We start from the raw sequence: 24,198 nt of genomic DNA, 5'->3' as shown, positions 1-24,198 counted from the left end.
GTGTTAAGATGTGGTACTGACATTATATGAATGTAGGATGCACGTTACTGCAGTACAGTGAGCTTTTTTTTTTTTTTTTTTTTCATTCTACCCATTTGGGGAAGGCCAACTGGCAGTTTTGGCTGGTGAGTCCTATGGATTTAGCTTGGGTGCAAAGTGACAGGGCGAATCACATTGTAAAAGCGCATGGTGGTCGTGCTTACAGATAACGCCTCGACTCTTTGGCAGGTAGTAAATGTCTGTTTTTCTTTACAGTGGAGGCAGTGCGCCTAATTGTAGTTTGTTAACGTCAGACGGTTACTATTTTGCGCTTACATTTTGGTCTATTCCACCACTGTTTTACTATTGGTTACGGTGGACAAGTATAAAATGTGCTCGTGATAACGTCATTATTATTATTAATTATGTTCTGTCTGCATACATCTTTAATAAAATACACTGACTCTAACAAATGCAACACAGAATTGCTATATTAAAGCAGTAGAAACACATTCTTACCAAAATACCTACAAGCAGTCTTATTCCAGCCGTGCTGCCTTTCCTATATACATAATTTCGTAGTCTGCTTCTGAAATTATCAGGAGATACAGATATTTGTCTTCAGTAAAATGTTACAGATGTATTCAAGTTACAAGTGCCCATAATGGAGTCAAACATGAAAGATACTGCTTAAATTCTTTATCAAAAGCCATTACTTGCCCAGAAAAGAAATGCTCTGCAAGGTCTTATTGAAACACGTTAGCGATCGAAAGAATGTGATGTCCTTACAGGAAGACGATGGTGTGTGTTGCTCAGTGTATTTTAAGAAGTCTGTTGTGAGAACTTACGGGAACCCCCCTGACACAATGCCAATAACACATGAAACGTCTCTGTGAAGTCGTTTCATAAGACGCTTGTCGAATTCGGTACAACCTATTCATTTTACTACCTGATTTTAGCTCAATTCATGAACTCTTCCAGAAAGACTGAGCACTCAAATAAGGCCTATTGATTATTATATGTCTGTTTTAATGTAGGTTTCGGTTTTGTTTTGTGGGAATCGCTGAATTGGTCATCGTCTGCTGGGAGCAGACGATGTTGCTTCTCGTTCAAAGGAGAGCACAGGATGACCAACTTAGGTTTCCATTACCTGAACAGAGAGGTTTACCGTTCTTAGTCGAAGGCTGTGTCGAAGGCTGTTTTTGTGTGTGAGGTTGGTGACGGAGGGCTAACCCTCTGGTAGCTCCCGCTGCACGGGGAGCTAGGTAATCTCTAAAGAGAAAGGGGCACTCTTCGGTAAACGCTTGGTGAGTACGGATCGTAGCTCTTAAGGGGGGTTTCAGGTGATAGGAATCAGGTTTAGTTAGGACGTCGTTATGTTTAACTGGTGAAATACTTAAGAACTTTAGCTTATCTGAAGCTTGTGAAGCGAGTTATTTTATAATGATTTTTAATCTTATATTTTGTGGAAATTGCTTTTGTCTTTGTGTGTCTATTTTATGCCACGTGTTTGGTAATCAATGACCCTTCTGGTTCACCACGACACCGCAGTAGGCTTTATTTTAAGTTTGCTTGTTTAATGAGCTACAATTTCTGCAAAAATTTCTGTTCTTTCATGCGCTTTCTACAAAGCAGCACAACAATTTGAGTCAGAATTCACCACGTGCTCTAGTTCGGCCGTTTGCAAGCAGCAGACGCAGTTAGTATGTTAAATAATTATCGCACAGCCTTGTGTATTGGTTAAACCTCTGTCCAGAATAGTGCATGCGTAGAATCGTAATGCAAATCTCACTTAGATATTTTTATGGTATTAATGCAAATGAGATGATAGTATAATTGTCTCCCACCCCCGTCTTCTGTGTTTCTTCTTGCTGTAGTTAAATTGTGCTCTGTTTCATTCTCACGTAATTCTTACTTAAATATTTCGAGTCAGGCACCAGTTATGTGTAGTTAGGATGTGCAACCAGATATTTAGTTACAATAAATAATCTACGTGAAAGATAAATTCTTTGGTGTCGATCTTACCCCCTTACTCCGATTTCCAATCCTGAATTAATCAAGTTGCTTCATGCACGACATGGAGTGCTATTTATCTGGCTGCTTAAAGAAATTTGCGTACTTGTAATTAAATTATTAAAGTAATTAAATTAATAATTTTCCAGCAACGTTTTTTTCGAAATGGTTAGGAAGGGCTAGAAATGCGAGATAACGTATATGGCTCGATGAGCAAAAAAATGGTTCAAATGGCTCTGAGCACTATGGGACTTAACATCTGAGGTCATCAGTCCCCTAGAACTTAGAACTACTTAAACGTAACTAACCTAAGGACATCACACACAGCCATGCCCGAGGCAGGATTCGAACCTACGACCGTAGCGGTCGCGCGATTCCAAACTGTAGCGCTTAGAACCGCTCGGCCACCCCGGCCGGCCATCTTATAGTTGTTTCCATATGTTAAAATATGCCGCAAAGGTATACTCTATACTCAGTCACATCTGATACATCAGAGACCCAAGCAACAGCGTCGTTGAACTGAAACGACTGAATCAGACAAAAGAGCAACATAGAGAGTAAATCAAATTTGAGATCTGTGCACAAGTTTTAAATGACATACACTCAAATCAGGGTGTCGATCCATACGTAAGAGATATAAAAATAAAGAGAGCCAGCAACATGTAGGTCAAACTCATGCACTATTGCATGTTGCATAGCGGTGTACTTTTCCATTGCGAAAATCCCATGATGAGCAATGAGTGAAATTAATCTCTTGTTCTGCCAATCACACATAAGTCATGTGCCATAAATTCCTGAGATAAGTGAGAGAACATTGCGCACTGAACAACATATCCCTAAGGTTTCCATTAATTCTATGAACCTACGTAACGTGTAGGAAGTTGCAGACTGGTTGAGCCACGAGTGGTTAATGCACTGTACTCACATCTGGATGGAACAGAGTTCACATACTCTTCCAGTTATCCCGATAGTGGCTATTTATAGTTTGCCTAAACACTTCAAGATGTTGTCAGGACGATTTCTTCACAAATGATACGGTCGATTCCTTTTCTCATCCCTGTTCAAACAAATTTTGTGTCCCGTCTCTACTAACCTCCTCTTCAACAGGATGTTGAAACATATTCTTCCTTTGACTCAGGATTATACTGCACCACTCCCTGTCAATATATACATCTATATGATTAGTCTGCAACTCGCAATTAAGTGCCCAACACGTAGTTCATCGAACCACTTTCTAGATATTTGTCTACCGTTCCTCTCTCGAAAGACACGCGGGATAAACGAACACTAAAACGTTTCTGAGCGAGCTCTGATTTCTCTTATTTTATTATGATGATAATTTCTCCCTATGTAGGTTGGCACCAACAAAATATTTTCCCACTCTGAGGAAATAAAGTGATCATATGGAATTTTTGGCTGGGCTGCTTCGTTCGGGGAAGTTCAGCTGCCGGATTGGACGTCTTATGCCACACTGGGCGACGTGCGTGCCGGTGATAATGATAAAAGGATGAAGAGGACAAGGCAACACTCAGTCCACGAGCGGAGAAAAATCTCCAACCCAGCTGGAAACCGAACCCAGGCCAACTGCATGGTAGGCAAACGCTTTACTACTCAACTAAGCAGGCGGACACACTCCGAGAAGAAAGTTGGTGGTTGAAATTTCATGAGAAGATCCTGCCGCAACGAAAAACGCCAAAACGCCATTGTTTTAATGACTACCTTTCCAATTCGCATATCATATCCGTGGCACTCTCTCCCCTATTTCGCGATAATACAAAACGAGCTGCCGTTCTTAGATCTTTCTCGATATTCTCCTTCAATCCTATCCCATGCGGATCCCACACCTCTCGGCAATATTCCAGAAGAGGGCGTCTCTATAGTCTCTATAGTAGACGTGTTGCACTTTCTAGGTGTTCTAGCAATAAATCGAATCCTTTGTTTTCCCCACAACATTATCTATGCGATCGTTCCGGTTTAAGGTATTCGTAATTGTAATCCCTAAATATTTAGTTGAACTTTCAGCCTTTAGATGTAAATTGAAGGTGGAGAGGGGAGGAAAGAAATGGGAAGGGAGGGGAGGGGATCACTGTTGTCAGCTGCATCAGGAATCAGTGGCGACGAGTGAAAACGTGTATCGGACCGGGATTAGAACCCGGGCTCTACTGCTTATTGGGCAGATGCTTTAACCACTGCGCCATCTGGGACACAGCGTTTGCGCAATTGGTCGGATTATCTCGACACACCTCGCGGCATATTCACATTCCCATCGAGCGCCACCTACCCTCTGTCCCTGTCCATTTCCTCCAAGTTCCGTACTCTTAGATTCCCACAGGAGGTCGGACGTTTTTGTGCATCCGCACTGAAGATGGTTAATCCATTGCCCAGCTAGGCGTATCCGTTATACGAAAGTGTGGTGTCTGTGTTCCGAAAGAACGGACACCACATACTCATATGCAGCCTTTAGATTTGTGTGATTTATCGTGTAACTGTAATTTAACAGATTTCTTTACTACTCATGTGGATGACTTCATACTTTTCCTTATTTAGAGTCAACTTCCACTTTTCGCACCATACACGTATATTGTTTAAATTATTTTGCAATTTGTTTTGATCATCTGATAATTTCACAAAACGGTAAATGACAGCGTCATCTGTAAACAATCTAAGGTGGCTGCTCAGTGTCCTCTGTCGTTTATGTAGATCAGGAACATTGAACGGCCTATAACAAATTCTTGGGGAACGCCAAGTATGACCTCTGTTTTACTTAATGACTTTCCGTCGATTACTACGAGCGCTACCTTTCTGACAAGAACTCACGAATACAGTTCCACAAGTGAGACGATACTCCATAGGCGCGCTATTTGATTAGAAGTCGCTTGTGAGGAACAATGTCAAAAGCCTTCTGGATATCTAAAAATATGGAATCAGTTTGACATACGCTGTCGACAGCAGTCATTCTTTCGTGAAAATAAAGAAATAGTTTCGTTTCACGAAAACGATATTTTTTGAATGCATGCTAACTGTTGTCAATGAATCGTTTTCTTCGAAGTTATTCATAATGATCGATGACAGTATATGTTCCAAAATCCTACCGCAGGTAGACGTTAGTGATATGGGCCTGTAATTTAGCACATTACTCCAGTTTCCTTTCTTAGGTATTGGTGTGACTTGTGCAACTTTCCAGTATTTAGGTACAGGTCTTTCGACGAGGTCGTGGTTGTGTATCATTCCTAAATATGGAGCTATTGTATCAGCATACTCTGAAAGAATCCTGACTGATATACAATTTGGATCGGAGGCCTTGCCTTTAGTAAGTAATTTAAGCTGTTTCGCAACATCAAGGACATCTACTTCTAATTTACTAATTTACTGATGTTGGCAGTTGTCCCAGATTGGAATTCTGGAATATTCATTTCTCCTTCTTTGGTAAAGGAATTTCGGAAAACCGTGTTTAGTAATTCTGCTTGAGTGGTACTGTCATCAGTGACATCACCATTTTTTCGGCGCACTGAAGGTACTGATTGCGTCTTGCCGCTGGTACACTTGACTTATGACCAGCATTTCTTCGAATTTTCTGTTAGATTTCGAGATAGAATTTCGTTATGGGAACAATTAAAATGTCAGATTCACTTACGATCTACATTTACGGCGTCTCCCAAAAACAGATTATAGACATGCAATCTTCTCATAATGCTCAATGTGCTCTTGATGATTTCAAAGCTGAAATTGTTCGAGGAGAGAGCCGTATGAGTAATGCAGTAAGACTCTGTCGAAACGGAAGACAAATCAAGCAAGACACCTTGTGCGAACGGCTCGATGTTCATATAACGAATGTGGAAGAGTTCAGTCGACAAACCCATATACTAAGACCGGTTCCGCACACTTTGAGTCGCTTTTTGGCGGAAAACCCACAGCAAATGGTTACTGTGGTTCCTAGGAAAAGACGGTGACTGCTGCAAGAGGCCAATGAAAGCTATTCTAAACGTGATTAGTTAGGTCGTTATGTACGACATAACTGATCAACGAACCACGTTAGTATACAGATATGATATCTTTTGCTCCTCCGTACAGTGACAGGGTAGCTTGATTGGTCCTCCCAAATAAGTACAACTCACAATGATAAAGCCCACACAGTAGCACAGGCGGATGTCAAATTACGCTCGGCCATCCGCTGTGGCCGAGCGGTTCTAGGCGCTTCAGTCCGGAACTGCACTGCTGCTACGGTCGCAGGTTCGAATCCTCCCTCGGGCATGAATGTGTGTGATGTCGTTAGGTTAGTTAGGTTTAAGTAGTTCTAAGTCTAGGGGACTGATGATCTCGGATGTTAAGTCCCATAATGCTTAGAGCCATTTGAACCAAATTACGCTCGTCAAGCCATGAATAGATGAAAATATCAAGCACTGGGTTTGACGTTAATGTTCTTTCTGAATTAGGGACATTAGGAAAAGCTCATACTCTCGGCTGGAGAAGAATCAAGACAGGAATTAATCATGGTCCCCTTGGAGAACAACCCCAGCATAACCAGAAGTGCAGAAAAACTACGAGAAACATCATTCAGTAGTACAGGATGGAAGGCTAGAGGCAATGCCGAGTCGACAACGAGCTCATTACAGACGAAAAATCCTCATTTACTGCCGTGGAACAGTCATTTAACCTCCCTTTTTTCGAGTAAGGGTCTGTTGTCTGCAGAATTTAAATAATTGGGTTTAACTAGCTCACATTAACAACTTGACAATCGGAGGATCTTTACGTCGCGAAAAGTATCCCTTTGCAGACCACATCACTCTTTAGGTTCGAGGAAAGAGTAACAGTGAGAATAGCACTTCTTCTGTTACTTTCTTCAGTACCCTTCCCAGAGAAAAACTGGTCTGCAGGTGTCTGGCTGTCACATGAACACAAAGACAGATCCCATCAGCATTCCCGTCTACAACAAACAGGTTTGTTATCGGTGGCCATCTTCAGACGGAATTGTAACAGTACAGTCCCGTAATTATGAACCAGTGGGTATTTCAGAAATTAGAGAGTTGGTCCCTTGGAGCTGGAAGTTCCTGATGAGAAAGTAATTCAAGGACCTGAAGAACAAACAAGGATGTGATGATAATCATGAAGCTAGCAAACGTTAAAACGTAGCTCCTTCTCTTGTCGCAAAGAAAGGTTAAGTACACGTCCATGTATATAAACAGGCTGACAGAAAGGACATGGGTCATTATTCCTTCTGCTCTGACTTGGGACAATTTAAAAGCTATGTTACGTTATAACGTTATCTAGAATCTTTGTATTGGTTTCTTTTTTCATACAGGTAGTCAGAATTATATCAGTTATATGAATACTGTAATTGTCACAGTTTTTTGCTGCATTTTTGCTGCTATAAAATTTTAATTTTTGTTCTCGTTTCATCTTTTGTTGAGTTACATTCTTGATATGAGGAAACACGTTCGCTTCGTAACTTTCGTGCAATTTGATAATTTTGTTTTTAATGTGCGGTAGCTAAATTATCACAATCAAAAACGTTCATTTTGTAATGACGAATGGATAAACGCTGATAGATGTCTTAAAGTTAAAGAGTCAGTTTAAGCAGCGTTCAGAAGTCTGTACTACATTCAGATAGAAAACGGTGACATACTTAAATGCCAAGCCTTATATAAAGAGCCGTGACAACTCTTTTAAATAGTAGGGAGCGTTAAACGGCTTTACAAATTTTCTACATCTTCCCGTCATTTGTTTATCCTACTTTGATAAAGAGAGAGCTGGATGCGGAAGGAGTGAGACGAGACCGTCAAGAAACATTCGGCAGCTGTATTGTACAGTGTTGCATGTATCAGCTCTTTATTGAAATCGATTGGCAGCCCAAAGGGAGCGCTACAGAAAACCGGTGAATAGGGGTCTTCCGTCGGCCTGTTCTATTGAAGACTGAAGAATGCAAATGCGGCAAACCGTATACAAAATAACACCTTACAGGAGCGCATTGTCCATCGTTACACCATAAGCACCATCTGGACGAATAGACACGAGCCATGGCTTTCAATCGGTTCGGCTGAGAGATATAAGGATGATGCTTGGATGTTTTTTTAGCAATAAGCTATGCAGATTAGTAGTCTGACGGGGAGAAACTTATAGAAATGTAGTAATATATAACATTACTCTGGCAGAGGAATGAATTTTACTGTAGGATCGAGAAGAGACCATACACAGTACAGTCAGCACAACCTTCCCTCTTACGAGTGAATTCCACAATTTGGCGATTTCGCAAGCACTCACGGCAGTAAATATAAGCCTTTCACCTGAACCTCAGAAAGTTTACTGATAATAACCCCACGTAAACAGATTATTTAAAAATTGTCTTGCTTTAACAGTAAGTCTGCTACTTCTTACAATCAACTAGAAAGACTATTGTCCTCACAAATTAATGTAGAAAAGAACTCCCAGCTATCCATCATAACAAAACGTTTGCAGGTCGTATGGACAATAGGACTTTTAAAAGAAGAACGACACAATATCCCATCAGTTGTTTGATTTTATATAAGACTGATGAATTGGTGCTTCTGATATTGATCAGTTGTTGCCGATAAAGATGTTCGCCATTCTACATCAACATCTATACTCCGTAAGGCCCCTGCCAGTGTCTGGCGGAGCGTATTTCTGCTAGCACTAACTAATCCATCCTTCCCTGTTCCATTTGCGAACGGCGCGTGGAAAAATAATTGTCGCCAAACTCCTGCATTAGGACTAATTTTTTGAATTTTCTGGTTGTGGTCATTCCGCGAGACGTATCTGGGGGGAAGTAGTATGTTGTCCGATTCTTCCTGGAAAGTAATCTCTCGGAATTTCTGTAGTAAAGCTCTCCATATGGTTTTGTAGTCTTCTTTAGGAAAACTTTTTAGCGCAAGATCGGAAGGAAGATACAATGATTACTAGTTTCGACCAGTTAAATGGCCACCTTCAGATCCGAATGCATATAGAAGGCTAGAGGCGATTATTCATAACATAAAGAATGGACGAAATTAATGGATCCATGATACACTGCCAGGAAAAAATTAGTACTCCCTGTTAGGGGTTATTGTTACAGCAGAGCATATGGAGTACATGAAGTGATTGCATTTTCAGATCAATAGCACAAGCGGTTCTGAGGTGTCAGGTATCGACCCATGCTGAAACACCCATATTAATATGTGGTGCAGCTTCCACAGACTGTAATGAAGTCCCTGACTCTGGCATCCAGTCGATCGTACAGATGGCAAATACTATCCTCTTATACGTTATTCCACACCTGCTCGATCTGTTCACGTAGTTCTGTAAGAGTTGTTAGTTGACTTGTAACACGAGTCAGTTCTCATCCCATCATATCCCACAAGTGCTCCATTGGATACAAGTCTGGAAATCGTGCTGGCCAGAGAAGTTGCTGCACATCTTGCAGAGCACGTTGAGTTTCACGGGCAGTGTGTGGGCTAGCATTATCCTGTTGGAACAACACGTCACCTTCCTGTTGCAATAACGGCAAAAGAAAGAGTCTAACAACATTCTGCACGTACCTATAGCTGGTCAGCGTCCCTCCAGAAATACCAAAGGTGAACGAGAGTTGTAGCTTATAGCACCCCAACCCATAAGGCCTGAGATGGGGCTAGTGTGTCTTGAACGAATGCGCTCGACGAGACAGCGCTCACGTAAGTGCAAATGACCATCACTTGTTTGCAGGTGGAATCTACTTTCATTGCTGAAGACCACGGCGCGCTGGTCCATCTTCCAAGTGACCCTCTGACGGCACCAGTTGAACTGTCCAGATTGACGTTATGGCATGAGTGAAAGACGGGCTAGAGGTGTGCGTGCCTCTAGTCTCATTGCTAATAACTGGTTGGGAACAGTTGGTATCGACAGGTATGGGCTGACAAGGCCTCTTATCTGTGCTGTGGTAGCTGTATGACCCGCCACTGCTGTAGAGATAGGCAGTCTGCTCCTGAATTGATTCGAAGAGACAAATCCTTCTAAGGAGTGGATGATGGGTGATTCAGAAAAAATGAATGGTAGCTCATCTGATTTAATAAAATGCGTCTCTGGTGGCTGTAATGAGCAGAACGAAAATTCTCCAGTAGGCTTCTCCAATGGCGCCCCACGCCATGTCCTTAAGAAAACATTTCCCAGGCTACAAAAAATATGTTATAGACCATCTGCACATGTAGACCTGTGTACCTTGCTAGTACGTGAAGCTTCTCTCATCCATGAAAACAACAGAAAATAAGGAAAGCTGTACCCATTCAGCTACCTCAATAGTAATGCCAATTATAATGGTACAAAAGTCAGCGAAACACAACAGAACACCCAGTCCACAACTGGGAAAACTTTTTTGACCTGGCCAAGGATATAATCTATGTTCTTTCCTTTCGCAATCCACTGCTCTGACCATTCAGCTACCGAAGCTAACGTGGGCTGCGTCTTTAGACCTGTACATTAAGATAGAAAACACTTCATACATCATATTTCTGCACTTCATTTGAATATAAAATCTCAAATTTCAGAAGCCTAGTAAATGTTTACATACTTTTGAGTGAGTTGTTATTTCTTCAGCACCTCCAACAAGATCCGTCATATTCTTAACTTTTGACTTAGCATCGCACTCGGAATGTGTTGTCAGCGATCATTTAAGCTGCAGTCTTCAGCCACTGCTCTGTAGGAGCATAGCACAAGGCTACCCAAGCATCACGCCCCTTCCCCCCCCCCCCCAATAACTCGGGGCTCCCACCACTGTCACCCTCCATTAGCTCACTCCTCCCCACCACTCTCACGGATAGGATCATAAGGCAATTCACTAGCTCATGCTTCCCATCATTGTCAGGGATTGGATCACAAGGTAGTTCACTAGCTCATGCTTCCCATCATTCTCAGGGATTGGATCACAAGGTAGTTCACTAGCTCACTTCTCCCCACCAGTCTTACAGTTCGGATTACAAGGTAGCTCGCTGCTCCCTGCATAAGATCTCACGGAGCAGATCACACAGTGACTTTAGGTGTCACTTTGTGCTCTGCGCTCTTGGCACACTGATTCAGCTTGCAACTCACATTCCTGACTGGCCATCTCTCCATATGAGTTCAGCTTTTTATAAGGTAGCGGTATGTGTAATACACAATTATTTTAGCATACATGATAGACCATGTATACAGGTAGACTCAGAAGGAATAGTCAATATTCAGGGATATGACAGGAACGATCATTAGAAACAAAAAACCAAATGTGAAGATATGCCCTATTCCAAAGTGTTTCTGAGACAGAAAACATTTAAAGTTACTTTTGTACATTTTTCTTGAATAACTCGAAATCCACGGCCTGTAGCAAAGAAGTGTTGCGGCACAAAATTAAAGTAAATTAAATTTCCTGTAAAAAGTCCTATTCATTTTTTCTACAGAACTTATAGTTTGCGTGAAGACAGCAAAAAAGTAATGAAAATCTCACGAGGGGCGCATGCGCTGAGATATAGGTAGGTCTTGTAGGCCAATTGAAGTTAGTTTCCCGACTTAATAACCCACATGTCCTATAGTAAATTATTCATCTCGACTTCATTTACCCTACTGTGGTACATTATAAGCAACGACAATGTACTGAATAATAAAGGAAATAAATAACAATGCACATTAAATATGTTCTATCTCAGAAACCATTTAGAATAGCGCATATGTCCATATTAAGTTTTCTGCTTCAAATGATCGTTCCTGTCATCCCTGAATGTTGAACATCCTTATGTAGTGTTTAATTTTTTAATTATTCGTTTAATCTGCCCTTCAGGAACCCTCTTACACCAAACCAGAGTTTTATATGAAATTAAGCAGCTTATTAAAAGCACAGTTACTTAGAAGAAACATAATATTTCTAATACGATATCTCTTCTTCTTCTCTCTGCATGTATTAGGCATTTGGCTCTTACAGCCACTTGTTTGAAATTGTTGATTTTCCTCTGTCTTCCTAAATATTTTCTGCCCACTGGATAATAATATCATCAAGAATGTACCTAGCTACTCTTCTTAGCAATCGGATCCCTAATGCTTGTATTCTGATGGGAACGAGTGTTTCTGCTGTGTTGTGCAGGCAAGAGCTTCAAGGTCCAGGGAGCAGTAGTTCTTGTGATCAGTAGTAGGTTAACAATAAGCTTGATCATTTGCAATGTGACGTCATCCTGTACAGTAAATGCTGATCTGCAGGATTTTTCGACGGCGTTGTCACCTCAAGACACAATTTTTCGCGACTACCATCATTTAGCTTCGTGAAACAATCAGTAAATCTATGTTTTCTTTACAGTTCAATGATGGTTATTACTAAAGTCTACTGGTCTAGTTCCTTTGTTGGGACAAATTAATCAGCTGCAGCTTCTACTTTGCCAATACTTCTCTAGATCATACAAGCTTTTCCATAGAGCCTCTCGTCTTTATGTTTCAGATTAATGTATTGGCATGTTTTAGTTATCGTTTCTCTCAGACTGATTAACTCTGTTTGTTTTCTGCTTGTAATCATTTTTTTTTTCAATGCTAGGAGGTCGTTTGTAAGTCCGATGTGCATTGTCTCCGAGATTCATCTACTGTTTTAGCTCTTCCGTTAGCCAAGGTCCAGGTTTTCCCTTCAGGTTTCCGGTCTTTTGGGGGGAGCATATTGAATGTGTAATAGAGTTAGTTTGTTAGTAAATCCATTGAGCTTATCTTTCAAGTCCAGGAATGGAATGGAAGTCGTCTCCCAACTTATCTCTTGCTCCTCTGATGCAAGTTCAGGTACACTGATACACTTGAAGTCTCTGTATGTTGTCAGTTGCAGTTTATCCAGTGGATATTTTAGAGAGTAAGCCATGAATATGATGTTGTGGGCTGATTCCAGATACGAATTTCTTTGCTTGGGGATTTCGTGGCAAATATATGTATTAAGAATGTGACTACAGGCTGCATTATGGGTAGGTGCAAACTGAAATATCGTTCCATTTGAAGAAAAAGCTACACACGTGAATTTGAAAGTGAAGGGGCATAATATTTATGTGTTACTAGTGTGCTCCTAAGCATACTGCTAGTACGTTCCTAAGTCGAAATGAATTTTTAAAGGTCAGTTTTGAAACACGCTATCTCGCCTACTTTCGGATGTCTGTAGGAGACGGAGATTAGGTAAATATTGTTGAGGAATTTGATATTTACAAACGTATGGATATTCAACTTGTTTGAAATTACAATTAAATCAGTACCATTAGCTGCTGACGGGCGTCGATATACATCAACGGGGACAGGTGAAAACGTGTGCCCCGACCGGGACTCGAACCCGGGATCTCCTGCTTACATGGCAGACGCTCTATCCATCTGAGCCACCGAGGGCACTGAGGATAGCGCAACTGCAGGGATTTATCGCCGGCACGCTCCCCCAGGATCCCACATTCTTAACTAATAGTCCACACTCTATATTCGTAGTGTCCCTGCCATTATACCCATTACTCGCGGCAGACAGTCCACCGAGTCCCATAAGAGTTCAGGCAAATCGTGTGCATCCGCACTGAAGAAGGTCATCACCCGGTTAGCGTTAAACGATATGAAGGTGGCATCTGTTCTTTCGGAGATGTAGTGACAAATACGTTTCTCCCGAAGAGAAACCAGTTTGTTGATACCGTCATTGTAGAATGTTTGAATTTGTTGACGGAGCCAAATTCTTACCTCTGCTTGCACCGATTCATCACTATGACAATGAAGTCCTCGAAGTTGTTCCTTAAGTTTTAGAAACAGATGAATGTCGGGACTATTTGGAAGACTCTCGATCACAGTGGATCCAAGGCGTCGGATTATTGCAGGTGTCGTAGCGCTCGCGTGTGTTCTGGCATTATTGTCATGCTGAAGGACAGGGTGAACCATGTATGGACGAACTATTCGAATTCGTGTTTTCAGTTATCTTCGGTTAGGTTGGTTCTGAGCACTATGGGACTTAACATCTATGGTCATCAGTCCCCTAGAACTTAGAACTACTTAAACCTAACTAACCTAAGGACATCACACAACACCCAGCCATCACGAGGCAGAGAAAACCCCTGACCCCGCCGGGAATCGAACCCGGGAACCCTGGCGTGGGAAGCGAGAACGCTACCGCACGACCACGAGATGCGGGCTATCTTCGGTTAGTAATTTGGTTGCAGCACGCTGTTTCGCACGCACCGACATAGTTGTGTTACACACCTTCATGGTACACGCTGCAATTTGGAGCGCTCTAGCAGCAGAGAGTTGGAACTTGCATCAGCGAAGCGGGGAAAGTCGACCAAGTAATACGCACGATATGTAATACCTCAACCGATATTGAGAACATTATTAAAAATCCAGAGGCATTACTTTTCAGCACACCTTGGTAAATCTTTCACCACGAACATCGACAAGAACATTTATAATAAATGGATACATCAGGAGAATCAGCCACCTTCATAATTACGTTTGGCTCTTAACACAATGAATTTGACGATGAAGTATTATGTATTTGCTGTAATTACGTCTTCTGAATGAAAAATGTTGTTCGCGTGAACAACAGATGTCTATTTCATTCCTAGATCGTTAATCACGAGTCTCGTTACTGAAGGTATTGTGATTTGAAGCGAATAAAAAAGTTTAATTTTACTGGATACTATTACAATCTGTGCAGTGCTTGACCCTTATACGACCCTTCTGCAGGGAGCGGGCAGTGGTGGTTGGAGTGAAATTATATACACCATGAACCTCTCAACAAAGGAGAAAACAATTAATGTGAGGGAAATTGACCGCGAAGAGCTCTTCAGTCGGTAAGGCATTCAGTACAGAGATGAATGGTTTCTTAGTGGTAATAGACGGTGTTTAGCCTCGGAATGGACAAGGATGGGGAAGGGGTTCAAAGAAATCACGGAAAATCTAAATCACGTATCCATAACAGGAATTTTTACGGGTGTGTCTATACTCCGCAAGCCATCTTACAATGTGTGGCTGCGAGTACGTCAAGGTCGACTCCCTTTCCCCACCTTCCAGGTAATTGCAAAGGCGGTTGTTTCTCTTCGTCAGTGGTGCGTTAGAAGAATGTTTGTCGATAAGTCTCCATATTAGCTCCAATTTCTCTGATTTTTTTCGTTGAGGTCGTGTCTCAATTATGCACAACGCCTCTCTTCTATCATCTACCACTGGAGTTGGTTGAGCATCTCTGTAAAGCCCTCTCGCCGACCTTACAATACCGTGACGAAATGCGCTGCTTTTCGTTTGATTTGTCTCTTCTATTAACCTAAACTGATTAGGAGTCTAGACTGATGAGCAATATTTATGAATCTGTCGAACAAATGTTTTGTAACAAGCTCTTTCCTAGATATGTTACATTTCCTTAGGATTCTGTCCATGAACATTAGCCTGGCATTTTCTTTTCCTACAACTTGTATATGCGGTCACTCCCTATAGTTCCTCCTAGATCTTTTGTGGTTGTTGCCATTTCCAGTGATGTGTCGCCAACAACGTAACGGACCAGTAGTTGATTTACACTGCCGGAAAAAAATAGTGCATCTCGAGAGACGACGTCGATTTTGATCCAACGATGGAATATGCCATCTGGGGGATAGTGTATCTACTAATATTGGTTTCAACGTCATGCACCAACAGATAGCATAGTGGAAGAACTACCAAAGGGCCATCTGTGTCTGCCCTTTATTAGAGAATGCTCACAGCCAGAAGACCCAGTGTGGTGCAAACGTGTGAAGCAAGCAAGCAGCAATGCCACGGAGACACACTCGTGCTTCCTACAGCCATAGAGTGAGTTTAAAAGGGGTCATGTTGTGGCCTTCCGAGTGGCGGGATGGTCATTTCAGAGAACTGCCATACAAATCGGACGTGCTGGGTCAGTTATGCAATGGTGCTGGTATCAGTGGTCACGTGAACACTCTCACACGGGTAGACGAGGTTCTGGACATCCGTGCAGCACAGACGCCCGCCGGGGTCGTCGTATTGTAAGGGCAGCAGTGGCAGGTCCTACAGCTACCACAGCACAGATAACAGGGCTTGTGAGCCCAAACGTGTGAATACGAACTGTTGCAAACCGGTTATTAACAGAGAGACTACGGACACATACACCTCCAGCCCGTCTTCCACTCACGCCACAGCATCTATGTGCACGTCTCGACTGGTGCCGTCAGAGGATCACTTGGAAGATGGAATTGCACGAAGTGGTCTTCAGCGATGAAAACTGATCCTGTCTGCACGAAAGTGAGGTCGTTTGCACGTATGACGTAAACCTGGTGATTCCTGTCTCGTGGAGTGCATTCGTCCAAGATACACCGGCCTCACCCTCGGCCTTATGGTCCGAGGTGCGATTAGCTACAAATCTCGTTCACTTACGGTGTGTCTGGAGGAGACGGGGAATCAGCCATCGGTACCTGCAGAATGTTGTTAGACGCATTCTTCTGCCGTTCTCGAAGCAGGAAGGTGATGTGTTATTTCAAGAGGATAATGCTCGCCCACCCATTACTAGTGATTCTCAACGTGCTCTGCAACACATGCAGCAATTTCCCTGGCCGGCACGATCTCCAGACTTGTCTCAAATCGAGCATGCGTGGGATATGATGGGACGAGAACTGACTGGTGCAACTCGTCAACCAACAACTCTTATAGAACTACGTGAACAAATCGAGTAGATGTGGCATAACGTAACCCAAGACTGTATTCCCTTTTCTGTACGGACGACGGTATGCCAGATTCAGCGCCTGCATTGCCGCCAGTGGAGGCTACACCACGTACTAATATGAGTGTTTAAACATGGTTCGACAATGTTACCTCGGAATCTCTTGTGTTATTGACCTGTAAATGTAATCATTTCAGCCGGCCGCGGTGGTCTCGCGGTTCTAGGCGCGCAGTCCGGAACCGTGCGACTGCTACGGTCGCAGGTTCGAATCCTGCCTCGGGCATGGATGTGTGTGATGTCCTTAGGTTAGTTAGGTTTAAGTAGTTCTAAGTTCTAGGGGACTGATGACCACAGCAGTTGAGTCCCATAGTGCTCAGAGCCATTTGAACCATTAATCATTTCATGTTATCCATATGCGACAATAAATCTTGAGTGAACTGGAAGCCTCTATAAGGGTGTACTAATTTTTTCCGGCAGTATATTCCCCTCATCATGCGCAATAATAGCATTTATTTACGTTCCGAGTCAACTGCCAGTCCTTGCAGCAATCATATGTTTTCTGTGGCTCGCCCTGCATTTGGCTACAGTCTTCTCACGGAGCTGCTTCTTATAGGCAACTGCATCGCCTACGAGTATGCTCGTAGAGCATCGACGTTATCTACTACATGGTTTATACATATTCCAAACAATGACGCTCCTGTCGTACTTCCTTGAGGCAATCCTAACATTACCTTTGCATCTGTCGATTTTTCTCCGTTGAGAGCGACGTGTTGAGATATGTTTGCAAGTAATTCCCGAATCCATTCATAAATCTAGTCCCATACTCAGTAATCTCGTATTTTGTTCACTAAACGACCGTGCAGAACTCTGTTAAATACTTTCCTCGAGTCAAGTAACCATCTTTCCCTCGAACAAAAATCAATGACTTAACCAACATAGTTAAAAGAAGCAGGATTAGATAACAACTTATCGTCAGGGGCGATGTCATTCGTGAACAGCTCAGTTTGACAAGGTCGGATTGAAAATCGGCTCAGGACTTTCTGAAGGAACCATCTCAGCATCCCTTGCCTTACGCAGGAAGCACCTCCAACAAGAGCGGTCATATTTTACGGAAAAGCGATGTGAAATGTGTTTTCCGACCCCCATCTAAAAATTAGAGTGCTTTGGGTTCTGTGTGTGCGTAAGGCGGGTGTATATCGCATATCTTGCAGCTGTGGCATGGCATACATTGGTCAGACTCTCAGGACCGTGGAGGACCGATGTACTGAGCATAAGCGGCACGCACAATTACAGCAGCCAAGTAGATCTGCTATTGCTAAACATTGTTTGGATACTGTTCATCTTATGTTATACAACAATAACGAGATATTGGCATGCACGTCCAGCTATTGGGACAGTGTTACTAAGGAAATTGTTAAGATTAAATTAGCGAGCAACCTTGTAAATAGGAATGGAGGTTGTTGTTTGAACTACGTTATGAATCCTGCTCTCTCCCTTGTCAAAAAACAGGGGGACTGAATCAATGTTACCTCACCTGCTAGTTCGTATTCTTTCTCTTTCGAGACCTCTGACTTTGGACATCTTTGGTGGCACTAGTGTTCAGTGTGTGTGTGTGTGTGTGTGTGTGTTATCTTTCCTGAATTACTCAAAAAACCGAGGTTTTAAATTTGCTGTCCGTTGCAGTTTGCATCTTGAAAATGGCGGGGTGTACTCCCGCCGAAATATCGGCGGTCGTTGTAAATATTACCTGGCCGAACTCCCGTAAGTTGTTTGAAAATCTCAGCATCCGCTTGCAGCGACAGAGGTAATCCATAGAAAACGTAAACTAGAATGGTTCAAATGGCTCTGAGCACTATGCGACTTAACTTCTGAGGTCATCAGTCGCCTAGAACTTAGAACTAATTAAACCTAACTAACCTAAGGACATCACACACATCCATGCCCGAGGCAGGATTCGAACCTGCGACCGTAGCGGTCACGCGGTTCCAGACTGAAGCGCCTAGAACCGCACGGCCACACCGGCCGGCCCGTAAACTAGAAGTCCGAGTTCAGCCTTACTACTCCTCAAAACAAATTCAGTGCCTTTAACATTGTGTCACATTGCTCCATATTTGGTTAACTCAGTTGCCCCAAACTAAGCGATGATTACATCTTTTCTTCCGCTACCATTAATTAATCTTATAGTTACGATGTTACATGTTGGTGGCGACGTGGGCAAGGAAATGGGAGAGACGGATTGCAGCGTTCATTGGGACAAACGGACGTAACGCTTGAGCAGGCGGTCCCTAGAACTAGACAAGGCCAGACGCGGCACAAGGGAAGCAGCTAATTGTATCAGCCAGGAGCCAAGCCTGGCGCTATAGTTGCATAAGAGGATTACTGGCCAGCTCGTTAGCGCTGTCATGCTTCCGGCGCGCAGCCCTGCCGCCGGCCTATTTGTCTCGCAACCTTGACATGTTGTTCAGTCCACCTTACTGCCGGTTCCACCTGCATCCTGCCTACGGCACTGTCCTTGCAAAGATGATCCCGTCTAGAGCCACTGTCACACCGTATTTTATATTGTTTTTCTCGTATCACATATTCATCACTCGAACGTCCAGCAATCGTTTAAAGTAAAAGACATAACGTTTGTTGCGCGTTCACAAGCCCCTTCCGTCCTTTGTGATTCAGATTTCCCATGATTACCTTCAGCCACATATGGCAAGTACCATAGTAATTTTATTCTTTGTACAAATGGAACTTGGGTGCCGTTCTAATAGTTTACTGATTAACAAGCTATTTGGATGGATTGTGTTCCAAGTAATGACTTCCAGAAACATCTCTATATATCGCAGGTGCCTCCTGGCCACTTCAGTGTCATTAAAAGAAAGCTGCTAGGATTGATGAAGTCCACACACCCACGCTTACAATCTCCATATGTTAATTTCTCCCGGAACAGTTACCCTGATGGAGGTTTTCCGTAATTACTATAAAATCACTTGTCCTCAGTCCTTGTTCAAGTAAACTTGTGTCTGTCTCTAATAACACTGATGTCAAAAAGAAGCTAAACACTAAGTAATCATTCAGATCAGCACGCAATGTCTAACGCGTTCCTTGAGCTCATCAATAACCCGTTTCAAAACATTTGGACTTCAGAAATCGATCCGTCGGACACAATCTTTGAATTAGATATTTCAGACAGTATTCATTTTCAAGGGAAACTAAATATTATTTCTTGTGGTACACAACTCAAACAGGGGTGCAGCAGACTGCCCGTCGAGTGAGGTCGTTGTCTACCCTTTCGTCCCATAAATCAAATGGTTCAAATGGTTCTGAGCACTATGGGACTTAACTTCTGAGGTAATCAGTCCCCTAGAACTTAGAACTACTTAAACATAACCTGCGACCGTAGTGGGTGCGCGGTTCCAGACTATAGCGCCTAGAACCGCTCGGCCACCCCGGCCGGCCCGTAAGTCACGATGGAAGACTTTCGTGGGGTCTGAGGGCCATAAAAAGAGAGACTGTCAATTCTTCGGTGTTCTTTGACTATTACATTTGACGATACTGCACTATGGAGCCGGAAAAGGCAGCTTTATAATACCTGAATTACAGAAGAAGAAGTAAATTACACTGAAGTGACAAAAGTCATGGGATATCTCCTAATATCGTGTCGGGTCTCCTGTTTCCCGGCGTAGTGCAGTAACGTGAAGTGGCATGTGCTCAACCAGACGTTGGAAGTCCCCTACAGAAATACTGAGGTGTGCTGCCTGGGAGGCCAAATCACCTCCTCGAATTGTCCACAATGTTCTTCAAACCAATCACGAACAATTGTGCCACGGACACATTGCGCGTTGTTATCCATAAAAATTTCATTGTTTTTGGGATCATGAAGACCATGTATGGCTGCAAATGGCCTCCAAGCAGTCGAACATAATCATTTCCTGTCAATTACAGGTCCAGATGGACCAGAGGACTTAATACATTCCATTTAATCATAGCCCAAACCACTACGAGCCACCATCAGTTTGCGTAGACCTTGTGACAACGTCGGTCCATGGCTTCGTGGGTTCTGCGAGACACTCAAACGCTACCATCCACTCTTATCAACTGAAATCTGTCCTCATCTGACCAGGTCACGGTTTTCCAGCCGTCTAGGGTCCAACTCATATGGTCACGATCCCAGGTGAGGCACAGTGGGTGATGTCGTGCTATTAATAAAGGCAGTCGTGACGGTCGTCTGCTGCCATAGCCCATTAACGCCAAATTTCGCCGCACTTGTCCTAGTGCACACGTTCGTCATACGTCCCACATCGATTTCTGCGGTTATTTAACGCAGTGTTGCTTGTCTGTTAGCACTGACAACTCTACGCAAATGCCACTGGTCTAGGCCGTTAAGTGAAAGCCGTCGGTCACTGAGTAGACTGTGGTGAGAAATGATTCCTGAACTTTGGTATTGACACTCTTGACTCAGTGGCTCTCGGAATATTGAGTTCCTTAACGATTTTCGAAATGGTATGCCCAATAAGTTTAACTCCAACTACCACTCCGCGTTCAAGGTCTGTTAATTCCCGCTTTGTGGACATGAATCATCTGAATACAAATGACAGCTCTGCCAACGCAATAACCTTTTTATATATGTTGTATTCGATACTACAGCCATCTGTATATGTGCATATCGCCATCCCATGACTTTTGTCATGCCAGTGTAATTTTTTAACCATAATTATACCAATTTCTTAACACTTCTTTGTTCCCGATGAAACTTGCTCTACCTGAGATACACTTTTCACTAGAAATTCATTTAATAGCCGATTCCGAACCGCTATTTATTACATTAGTTTGCTACTTTTGTGCCTCCCCATCAGCCGAGAAGGTCTGGCCCATCATACATCCCATTTATCAACAAATTTTTATAGTTCAAAAATATTTCGAAAGGTGAGATTAGTAGGCCAACCACACGTGTAATTGTCCACAGTAGGAGCTTCGTCATAGCTTTACTACACTCACGTGGTTGATTTGTTTCTCCAACAGACCTCAATTGAAAATAGGCTCGTGACATTGCAAATGTAGGGAAGCTACTGTTCTCGAATTCAAAACGAGTAGCTTACAGATCCTCGTCCCGCTATTCCCATTTACTTTTTCCGTATTTTTCCTGTTGTTTTCCCTCCAATTTGGGTAGCTTGCTTCTCATTTCCCACAATGAAGCTGCTGTCACATACACTATGGCCATTAAAACTGCTACACCAAGAAGAAATGCAGATGATAAACGGGTATTCATTGGACAAATATATTATACTAGAACTGACATGTGATTACATTTTCACGCAATTTGGGTGCATAGATCCTGAGAAATCAGTGCCCAGAACAACCACCTCTGGCCGTAATAACGGCCTTGATACGCCTGGGGATTGAGTCAAACAGAGCTTGGATGGCACGTGCAGGTACAGCTGCCCATGCAGCTTCAACACGATACCACAGTTCATCAAGAGTAATGACTGGCGTATTGTGACGAGCCAGTTGCTCGGCCACCATTGACAAGACGTTTTCAATTGGTGAGAGATCTGGAGAATGTTTGCAGGGAAAAATTTTGTCGCTGGCCAGTTTAGGTTTAGTGCATTTTACAATAGGTATTGCTGAGAAGGAAATGTAGCTACTATATCTAAATCATATGATTGCGTTGTCTGTTCTTTCGGTCATGTACGAAAGAACAGACACCATGCGAAATCCGCAGCAATGATACATATTATGTAACTTGAGGGTGGAAAGGAGATAGTAAAGGAAAGGAACTAATGATATCAGCTGCATCGGAACTTTATGAGGAATCAGCAGCGACGAATGAAAATGTGTGCTGGACGGGGACTCGAACCCAGAAAAATGGTTCAAATGGCTCTGAGCACTATGGGACTCAACTTCTGAGGTCATTAGTCCCCTATAACTTAGAACCAGTTAAACCTAACTAACCTAAGGACATCACACACATCCATGCCCGAGGCAGGATTCGAACCTGCGACCGTAGCGGTCTCGCGGTTCCAGACTGCAGCGCCTAGAACCGCACGGCCACTTCGGCCGGCTCGAGCCAAGACTCTCCTGTTCCCTAGACAGTTGTATTAACTACTGCGCAACCCGGAGACAGTGTTTCTCGTAAATGCGTGGACTGTCTCGACACGCTCCCCACATTCCCACCTAGTACCACCTTCCGTAGTTCCCGTCCATGTCCTCCACGATCGCTAATTTCAGAATCCCGCTGGAGGTCGAGCGAACAGACACCACGCATTCATATAATCGGTTCACCTCGCTGGGCAATGAGTCCTCAATCTTCAGTACAGATGCACATTTACGTTCGACCTCCAGCACAAATCTGAAATTAGCGAGCATGCAGGACATGGAGGGGGACTGCGGATAGGTGTCACTAGGTGAGAATGTGATTCGGCCAGGGAGCTTGTCAGGATAGTCGGCGCATTTGGGATAAACACTGTGTCCGGGTGGCGCAATGCTTCTAGCAAGTGATCCCGGGTTCCAGTCCCGGTCCGGCACACACTTTCACTCGTCACCGCTGATTCCACATAAAGTCCCTATGCAGCTGATAATCATTAGTTCCTCCTCTTTCCTTTCCTTTCTCCCCTTCCATCTTCAGTTTACACAATTAAATTGTTTTTTAAGCCCTTGCTACTACGATTACACTATGAAATCGTATTCGAGGGTAGATGTTTCCTGCTTGTTGTGGAGGAAGATAGCAATGAAAATGAAAGAAGAAGGTAAGAATTTGCTTTGGAATCTGTGCCATCGTTTCCAACTCATTATCCCCGTTGTTGCAGTTCAGATAACCTACATACGGCTTTGGTTGGTGATTCTGAAATGTTAATCTTATTGCAAAAATTATTTCATTCGGAACTGAAATAGAAGAGCTCCTATGGTAGATTCTCGAAATATTAACTGACTGGAAATGGAGGAAGACTGGTCCTATAAACATAAGTCGTGGAATGGACGTAGGGCGTGCAACGACAACAAATCGTCTCAGAACACAGTACAGAGTTGCATCGCATCCACGTCGTGATAGATCTTCAAAGAGGCCTCAAAGTGACTGCAGATGAAAGGGATAGTAGCGGTTGTCATGCAGAATATACATAACCGTACTTCGGCTTACACCATGTCGGCGAGCCAATGCCTGGAGCCTGTACTAGGGCTCGTCTCAATATCCTGTAGAATCCGGTCCTTCAAATCTGGTGGACGCCCAGACCACCGCCTGATTGCACATTCGTTGTCTGAAAGGTTCCATGATAACACAAACGCTCAAAAAGGGCTTGAAATGTTGTGTGATGTGGTTGGTGTCTGTGAGTATACTTGTTTTGGTATAGCTGTGCTGCTCCTCGACCCTTTCCATCTGCTTAGCCGAACACAGACACCATCTCGGCTTGTTCCCGACATATATACCGGACCATTCTGCTGCTAACAGTATTTTGTGTCAATCACACATCCTGCAACACACACGGAACACATAGCACGTGATCAGAAGAACTGTCTTTCGTCAGCGCCATCTACCGTGGCAGCGATGCATTTCCGGACACATGTTCTTAGGGACCTTTTTTCCTCCATTTCCAGTTACGAATCCG

General features: G+C 43.2%; 1 long non-coding RNA gene and 1 other non-coding gene across 2 annotated transcripts in view; one reads left to right on the top strand and one right to left on the bottom strand.

Annotated features, from left to right (window-relative positions):
- The window catches only part of LOC126248079 (uncharacterized), a 178,474-nt gene that overhangs the window by 57 nt on the left and 154,219 nt on the right, over positions 1–24,198 (top strand). The window lies entirely within an intron of this gene.
- Trnat-ugu (transfer RNA threonine (anticodon UGU)) lies at positions 13,250–13,324 on the bottom strand. The gene has a single exon. It is a non-coding gene; the product is annotated as a tRNA-Thr (tRNA).

The sequence above is a fragment of the Schistocerca nitens genome, chromosome 3 (assembly GCF_023898315.1).
Source record: "Schistocerca nitens isolate TAMUIC-IGC-003100 chromosome 3, iqSchNite1.1, whole genome shotgun sequence".
Lineage (NCBI taxonomy): Eukaryota > Metazoa > Arthropoda > Insecta > Orthoptera > Acrididae > Schistocerca > Schistocerca nitens.
This window is presented reverse-complemented; position numbering and strand designations above follow the sequence as displayed.